This window comes from Arvicanthis niloticus, chromosome 21, assembly GCF_011762505.2.
Source record: "Arvicanthis niloticus isolate mArvNil1 chromosome 21, mArvNil1.pat.X, whole genome shotgun sequence".
Taxonomy (NCBI): domain Eukaryota; kingdom Metazoa; phylum Chordata; class Mammalia; order Rodentia; family Muridae; genus Arvicanthis; species Arvicanthis niloticus.
This window is the reverse complement of record NC_047678.1, coordinates 33,863,809-33,873,306: the sequence shown is the minus strand read 5'-3', so window position 1 is coordinate 33,873,306 and position 9,498 is coordinate 33,863,809. Positions and strand designations below refer to the sequence as shown.

Genomic DNA, 9,498 nt, shown 5'->3' with positions numbered 1-9,498 from the left:
TCTCACTAACTGTGGAAACCGTATCAGTCACTTAGTAAGTCAAGAGATGAGGAAAAGGGATCTTGAGATTGTTTGTGACTCGCCTAAGACCTTCTGATAATGAGATATGGCACTAGGATGTGAGTCTGACTGCTATCCAATGCTATACTGTATGATGACTATCCATCCCTTCCATAGGCCACATACAGTATTGATCCATTTCAACTCTCCTGGCACAGCATGGGCAGAGTGAACTGCTCAGAGACTAGTAGACTCAGCAAGAGAATCTTGGCTCTGGGATCTCAGCCATAGAGAGGAGAGTTTTTAATTCCCTCATGGCCATGGCCCTATTCCAAATACATACTGTTTGTTCCAAGCCCACTGTAGCTTTTCATGGTAAGTGCTAGATCTTACCAATATGAAGTACCTAGGCCTATATCGCCTCTTCTTAAGTCACTTGCCATTTCAAGAAACTCATGTTTCAGCCCATTTCATTTTCAAGCACGTATGCACATTGCAGGCACAATTAAGAGGGCTAAATCGACACAACAATTGTGGCGCTGTATCATGGCAAAACAACTCAAGAGCTCAGCAACTTTATTAAAATTTTAAAGGAGTCGATCCTCTGGGAAGTGTTCCTATTAATTAAACAAAGGTGGAAGAAAATGAGCTTCCCACTCATTTTCAGCCCGGAATAAGGTGGCTTGCAGCATGAATGCAAAAGAGATGTGTGAACACAGGCAACCGCCTCACTCCTCAGACTGCCAGGCGGTCAGGATTTCAGGTCCTTTGTCTGCAAGGCACTCTGGGCCTGTTTTTGTTCGGTCTTTTCTGGAAGAGAGAGGTCTTATATCTGAGGGATTTCCCAGAAGTCAATGGAGTTTTGACCCTTGAAGAACCAGGCTGCAGCATAGCAAACAGATGCCAGGATTCCATTCCTATCAAGTCCGGTAGTGGAACAACATGGATCGGAGGAGAGTCTAGAAATTGTGGAAGAGATAGAATGCCAGAGAGAAATTAGAGGATTTAATTCTTTTTTCTTCCCCATCCCCTCTACAACTCTACTATCAGTAGAAATGATTTTCATTTAAATCTTCACTTATAGAATGACTCATGGGTCATTTAGTAAATGCATCTAGGATACTTGCTTCCTCAGACATGCCTACAAACAATATGCTTCTGCTCATGTTGACTGTACTAGTTACTTCTCCCTGCTGTAGTTGAACACCTGATAAAAAGGGACCTAAGGAATGAAGGACTTAATACTACTGTTCATCATGGCATGGAAGCCATGAAAGTAGGGTGTTTAGGAGGCAGCTGATCATGTGGCAACCACAGTCAGGAAGCAGAGGGAGAAGCCTGATGCTCAGATCCCAGTCTCCTTTTTATGTAGTCTAGTACAGCAGCCTGTGCCATGATGCCACTTACATTTAGGGCAATGCTTTCTATCTTAATTAACAAAATTAGAAAATCAATCTACAGACAAGCTCAGAGAGTTATCTCCAAGTTGTTCATCAATGTTAACTATCACACGGACAGTATATTGACCATATGTTATGTGAATTCTGGAGAGACATAAAAGTTTCTGAGTCTACCAGACCCCTAGAGTTTGTAACTACTGTATCAAGTCAGGCAGGAAAGTCATGCTGGGTGCTTGGGTTCTTGGCAGTGGGCTCTTTGCACCCTTTCCCATCAACTGACCAAATAAGAACACAAGAACAGAATGTGTGTACCTATGTCTATCAATAGTGGGGTTAAATGAAGGCTGGGAGTGACTTGCATCCACTCTCCATAGGAAGAAAAGAGTTGTAACCTACATTGGTAGAAATCTACAGAACAATGAAAGAGAAGTAAATAAGGCATGTCACTGAGGTCCTCATGAGAATCTGACCCGTCTACCTTTTGCTTTAAAATTTATCTAATTTATTCACTATAAGTTATTAATTTATTTGTGCGTGTGTGTGTGTGTGTGTGTGTGTGTGTGTGTGTGTTTGTAGTTATGTATACAAGAATGCAGTGCTCACAGAGGCCAGAAGAGAGAAGATCCCAGGAACTGTAGGTACAGAGTCATGGGCAACCCCAAGTGGGTACTCAGAATCAAACTCAGGTCTTATGTAAGAACAGCAAGCACTCTGAACCACTGAACCATCTCTTCAGCCCCAAGATGAAAGTTTTTCTTCTGAGACTGGTCTTAGGATATAGTCCTGAATGACCTGGAACCTGGCACATAGACCAGTGTGGCCTCACAAATCACAGAGATTTACCTACCTTGTCTACCTAGTGCTAGGATTACAAGCCCGTGGTCAAAATGTTCACCCTGCCCTCTGCTTAAAAAATCTAACCCAAGCACAGACATTTGAGAAGATTGCTGGATGAGACCTCAACTTTAGCCATTGTCAGATGACATCATTTAGGAGAAAGAGCAAGAGCTATGCAGTTGAATTCATCAAGGGAGTTCATGGTTCTATGGTAAAGAAACTCCAAACACTCCAGCAGAATTTTCTCTTGGTCATAGAGAGATGCTGAGGTCAAGTGAGAAGACCACAAGATAGGAGAGGGTGTGAAGACCCCAGGAATGCCTTACAGCAGAAGAGGGTCTAAAAACAGGACTCACACTGGAAGATTAACTATTAATCATCAACTGACAAAAAGAAACCCAACAAAGTCCTGTTGAAAACACCTTGCAATGCAAAATGCATAGGAAAGAGCATAAGCCTTTTAACATAAACTCGATATACAAGTCTTCTCACTCCGACTTAGGCTCAGGGGAGGTGTGGGTCCTCTCTTCTTCATTTCCTTCCAGCATTGTGCAATGTTAAGTGTGTTCTTTCTTACTGTGCAATGCTCATCAACTCAAAATTCACAAACAAGACAAAGGATCAAGAGATTTCTGTGAAAATTTACAGATGGCAAAGGGTCCCAAGAACACGAAGCACATACAATAACAAAATGGTTAATGGTGTGGATTTTGTGCTTACGTCTCCACTAACATTTTATTATAAATCTATTCATAATGTGTGAGTTATTCTCCTGTTGCTTTAATTAAAATACTATGGTCAACTGAAAGTTAAGGAAAGGCTTTATTTTATTTTTATTTATTTTTTATTGGATATTTTATTTACATTTTAGATGCCATCCTCTTTCCACCTTTCCCCTCCCTAGAAAACCCCTATCCCACCCCCCTTCTCCTTTTTGCTTTTCTAATTTTTTTTTAATGTTAATCAAAGGCTTTATAAGTTTGGTACTGCTCAATAATAAGATGCCCATACAATCAGAAGTGTAACCCAATACCCAACCTAGATATATCAACTATCTTTGACTGGTGGAGACACGCAAATATCCACCTTCATGTTCCCACCCCCCCACACACACACACCTAGCTCCTCCTCTCCTTACTTCTCCTCTCCTCTCCTTACTCCTCCCACCTTAGCTCCTCCTACATATCACCCTTCCTGTTAAAGTAAAACTTTTCTCTCAAAATACAATTACAGCATAACTATACCAATTTGTGTCAGTAAAGTATAAGATAGGCTTAATACCCAGTCCATCATTCTGTTGAGAAAGGCTTTATTTTAGTTCATGCTTCCAAGAGTGACAGATTTCAAATTAGTGGGGAAGGCAAATGATGGGTTACAGAAACAGGAAGGTGAGATATCATGTCTCGGTTCTACACAGGGAGGAGAGAGAGAAAGAAAGTGTGTGTGTGTGTGTGCGCGCGCGTGTGTGTGTGTGTGTGTGTGTGTGTGTGTGTGTGTGAGACAGAGAGAGAGAGAGAGAAAGAGAAAGAGAGAGAGACAGACAGAGAGACAGACAGAGTGGCAGAAAGAGACGGGGGTGGGAGAAAAGGAGAGAGAACAGGAAGCAGGATGATAATGTAAACCCTCAAAGCCCACCTCAAGAAATATACTTCTCCCAGTAAGGTGCCACCTCCTAAAGGTTCCATAACTTTCCCAGTGTCACCAACTAGCAACCAAGCGCTTAATTATATGACCCTCTGGGGGGACATTTTTCACTAAAACTACAACACATAGAGTGACAGAAAGGAATTGCAGCCTCATATATTAGTGCTATAATATGGCTTCGTTTTTTGGATATAACACAAACATTCAGATACCATCTTAGAATAGAGAGAACAAAGGCGCAGTAGCCATGGCAACCAAATAAACAGAATAATACAATAATAGCTATGGCCATGTCAATATAGCTGTTAACACTCCCTGTTAGAAGTCAGGGAGGCCACAGCCACCTCATCTGGGATTCTAATCATTCCTTCCCGCTGCCTCCCACCCCAGCTGCAAGTGATCTTGAGAAACGCTAGAATAAGTAGGAAGTAGAAGTTTAATTTAATGAGGGCTTCTGTGATGTTACTATCCTGAGGTCATCATCCAAGGTGGGGTGGGGCTTATGATATAGCTGTTTAGGGATTACCATGTTCCAATGTATAACCCTTTACCCATGTCACTGAAAGTATACCTACAAACTCATTGGATCACCATTGGGTTGAATTCTTCAACCAATTGGGTCTGTCCCAGTGTTTCATCTGGGATAAGTAGACATTTGCTCATTTCTCCCAAGGAAAAGTTTGGATCAACAATTGCATGCAGGGATCCTTAACACAGAATCAAGCAAAGCTTGGAACCTGGAGTAGTCTTTATGGAGATGAGTGTTAGCATCTAGCTTTGTGACATTGCCGATTCATAGCCAGGATGAGTTAAAGAATGTCTGTGTACCTCTGGTTTCTCATCTGCTACATGGTGCCTCAGAGATTGATAGGGACCAAGTATCTAAAGCACTTGGCATGGCTCCTGGCATAACTGGTGAGCTCAAGAGTCTTAGTTGTCCATTGCTTTCCTCTCTCCCCAGTCATGTTTTTATTTTTATTGCTGTTTCTCTAGTCTAGTGAGAGTTAGGAGTTAAGAAATATTCTAAAGGCGATATTTGTAATTTTGTCTGTGCTTCACCCATTCATTTCATTTGAAACGAGAATGGAAGCAAACAGACATCATGAACTACATCTCTTGAACTAGGGTCAGGCATAGGTAAAATGGTTAATAACTTGTGTCCTTGAAGCTGTTTGTAATTGCTGGTAGCGATTGCCACATTTTTAAAATTAATACTCACGAAAGCATAACACTTGACCTGTGCAAGGAGACTTCAAGAGTTAGGTCTCGTCAAGTCTCAGGCGTAGTGGAGCCTGATGTAGAGAGTTAAGGGCCTGTGCTTTACTGAGGGCTTTATTGCAAAGCTACAGAAACCAACCAGAAAGACAAGGAAAAACAATCCTCTTCTGATCCTTAGGAAACAGCTAAGCATAGAAGACACAAGGAGATAGGGAAGGAGTAATGATGGTGGCTCTGTCCTGAGCTCCATGTAGCACTCAGCCTTCCTGGTGGGCTCTCAAGGTAGAAGGTGACTCCTGCAGGTTGTCCTCTGACCTTCACACTCACACACACACACACACACACACACACACACACACACACACACAATTAAATTTTTAATTGAAGTAAAGAGACTATCTGCTTTCCCTTTGCCTATCAGATTGTTAAAACAATGGACCCCCAAGAAATTGGAATTTCCCAGGAACCTCAAACCTTGAGGAGAAAAAGACTGAAGGCTAAAGGACAACTTGTTTCCCAGGAGGACATTTCACACAACTTGTCAGAGAACTTTTCAGGAGAGAATTGGGGGATCTGGGAGGCATCTTGCCTTGATCAGAACTGTTTGCTTTGCATACCTCAGGTCTTCTATTCAGATGTAAGCCTCTGGTTGGGGAAATGGCTGAGTGGATAAAGTCCCTGTCTCTCAAGCCTGAGGACCTGGATTTGAATTGCCAGAACCCACAACATTCGGATGCTATCATGTGTGCCTATCTCCAGTGCACTTATGAGAGAGAATGGGAGGCAGAGGCAGAGACTCCCTGGCTGCTCTCAGCCCAGCTAAGCTGATGTACACAGCAGGGAACAGAAAAGAGAGACTGCCTTAAACACAGTAGAAGATAAGACTCCACACTCGAGTTTTCTCTGACTTCAGCATATGAGCTGTGGCAAATGGACACCGTGGCATGTGTACACACACACACACACACACACACACACACACACACACACACACACACACCACACTATCATACAAACACATTCACATATGCATCACACATACATACACATGCATGCACACACTCATACACACACACTCTTACACACACTCTCATACATTCACACCCATACACATGTACAGAGTCATGCACACACTCCCACACACTCCCACATACCACACACAAACACTCATACACATACATTTACATCCCCTACATACACACTTATGTGCACACTCAGAAACACACACACACTCATATGCTCATACACATGCACACTCACATATACACTCATATATACATACACGCACACAGTCATACACACACTCATAACCCTCCCACATATACACTTATGCACACACTTGTACATATACACATATTCACATACATTCTCATATACACACACACACACTTCCACACATACTCATATATATACACACTCTTATACACACATACACACACATGCACATAACACACAGAGAATAGAAAATGAAGCCTTATATAGAGCAGGTCTTCCAATATAGATTTGAATGGGTGGTCACAGGCCCTTTGCTTTTCTTCTCAGAGTGTTCATATTGAATAACCCTTGTCTGTCTGCTTTTCTCTGTGTTTTATCAGCCTCTGGAGGAGGGGTGGCTGTACCTGGCTGGTTAGGACTAGCAGGGTCCAGACTATGACCTGAACCAATCTGGTAAGAGCACTACCACTACCGACTCATTTGTCCTTTGTCAAATGAACTGGTACCAGAAACACTGGGCAAGGTAGAGAGGTGGTCTTCATACCCCAGAGCAGCACCGTTCAGTAGAGGAATAGCCTGAATCATTTGTATTCTTCTGGTTGGCCTGTTAGAAGAGTGAAATGGAATAGTGTATTTTATTTAACTCATTTTATCAATCATGTCATGAAAGCGTGTAATTAATATCAAAGTTATTAATGACATTACACATTCTTATTTCTACACTGATAAATTTGCTTTGTGGTTGGAGAGTATCTCGTATTGAACATCCGAAGGGCTTGCCTTGTCAGCAACTGTTAAATCCACATTTCCCATTTCAGTCACAGTGTTGAGTATGGCAAAACAGAGGCACGCATGTCTTCTAAACAGGCAGAGATGGAGGAATTCAGAGTTTTGTCACCTTAGGTTGCAAGGTTCATGCGGCTGCTCACAGACCTGGGCATGTGCTTGCCTCCTGCTTACCTGAGTAATGGCTTTTGGAAATGGCCGTTGTGATACTGCTTGGCAGAGTCCAGGAATGGGGAGGGACAACATGGCTGAAGTGCTCAACACACCTCTGGCTTGGCAGCCATCAGTGTCCATCTCTATACCTGTCAAAGGAGAGCCAGCCCCATAAGGAGAAGACAGGTCTGCTGACCCCGTACTCAGTATCTCACTTCCTTATAAAGAAAGGACTCCAAGGATTGAAACTCTTAGGGCTCAAATTCCAATTATACTGTCCTCAGAGATGAATATAGTGGCTTGAAAGTTTCTCTCCTTCTTTCTCCCTTCTTTCCCTCTCCTTCCTTCCTCCCTTTCCTCTTCCCTTTTTTTACCTAAGACACTCAGGACACTCACAGTCCTCCCTCCCAAGTCTTCCTGGGTTTCAGTGTGGCCTTCACAATACAGAACCACTGGATCTGCAGACCACTTTAGCAAGGCCAACTCTGCACCTACACCATACAGAAGCCCCTGCTAGGGGTAAAGCACACAGCATCCCTGAGTCCTCTGCTCTCCAGGCAGGGCAGACTGTTCTCATTGCTTGTCTTCCACCACATGCCCTGCACTGGTATTGTTTGACAGATGGCACTGTGATGGTGTGGCCACTGCCATGCTTAATATCCCCGATGGTGTTCTAGCCTCTGCCTTCTATGCCTCAGCAGCGGTCAGAGTCCTAAAATGTTCCTCAGTCTAACTCTCTGGCTCATTTTCAAGTTAGTTTGTTCAGCACATGACGAACAGGTCCAGCGAGAAATCTCTGAGTGCTTATCTAGTCTGTAAAAAGAAATCTTCGTATATATTATGGATGTGGTCATGATTCTTAGAGAATCTAAAATAAGAAGCATTGCTTCCTCAGAGAGGATGTGTGCTGCGAACCACAGGCACCTGTGTAACTCTGATCAGTGCTTCTTTGTGCAAGTAAGGCAGGGGTTATGCTGTTGTGACTGGGGAGATGGCTCAGCACATAAAACACTGGCTGGACAAGCTTAAGGAACCAGGTCTGGATCCCTAGAACCAGTGGCAGAGCTGGATGCAGGCAGATGAGGCTCTGAAATCTCAGTACAGCTAGACTAAGGTGGCAGACAGAGGCAGGAGAATTCCCCAAAGCTCCCAGCCCCGGCCTACACAGAGGGGAACAACAGATCTCATCTCAAACAAGGTAGGTGAGGCCTTCCATATGTATGTATCATACACACACACACACACACACACACACACACACACAGTGACAGAGGCACATATATAACAGGTTTTCTCATAGACATATTAAGAAGCAAAGTGAAATGAGTGGACTTACTAGCAAAATAATATTGAACAAATAAGGAAAATATTTTCACAATACATTCACCACCAGCTCACCTAGGTTTTCTCTTTCATAAAAGGAAGACCGCATGCCATGTGGAGGGCAGAAGCCATGTTCTCTTACAGGCAGGGACTGTTGATAGATAACTTCTCTACTTCTGAACAGGGGATAGTCAAGGAAAGATTAGGGCTCTGCTAATTAGGACAGTCAGGTTCAGGAAGTCAGACATCTGGAGTTTGTGTAAAAGGGCAGGGAGTCATGCTTGGACAAGGAAAGAGCTAGTTAATGATCATATTTAAAGGTCATTCATTTACTTTTGCAGTAGCCTAGTGACATTTATCCTAAGTCACTTAAAAATGTTATAAAATGTCACAGATCTATGTAGCATGGCCATGTGGCAGGCCTGGATTCCAAGGCTGGCGTTTCTAGGGCCAGGGCCTGATGTTGACACTTATCATGTAATTGGATGAAAACGCTGGGGCTGGACAAGGTGTTTCAAGTCCATCTCAGCCTTTTATGTGTCTATGTGCAGGCATGAGTATATGTATGCACACATGTTCAAGTGTGTCCATGTGCGTGCATATCTGTGTAGAAGCCAGAGGTCAACCTTGGGGTCATTCCTCAAGAGCTGACCACTCTATTTTCTGAGACAGGCTTTTTCACTGGCCCTGCATTGACTGCTTTGATAGGTTGGCTGGATAGAGAGCCTTAGGGGTCCTTCCGTCTCTGCGTTTCCAGGACTGGGTTTACATGGATTGACCCTCTTATCCAGCTTTTGTCATGGATGCTGGGAATCAAACATAGGTCCTGATGCTTCTGCAGCAGGCACTTCATGGGCTGAGCCATCTTCTGGTCCCAGTGTCGGGGCTTTGACAACTCTGTTTTGCATGTCACATGAACCCT

General features: G+C 43.3%; 1 long non-coding RNA gene across 1 annotated transcript; it reads right to left on the bottom strand.

The window, feature by feature from the left end:
- Positions 1–559: 559 nt before the first annotated feature.
- LOC143435346 (uncharacterized) lies at positions 560–8,836 on the bottom strand. Its single transcript, XR_013105572.1, has 4 exons — positions 8,652–8,836; positions 7,275–7,402; positions 6,859–6,918; positions 560–959 (listed from the first exon to the last, which is right to left on the bottom strand). It is a non-coding gene; the product is annotated as an uncharacterized LOC143435346 (long non-coding RNA).
- Positions 8,837–9,498: the final 662 nt, after the last annotated feature.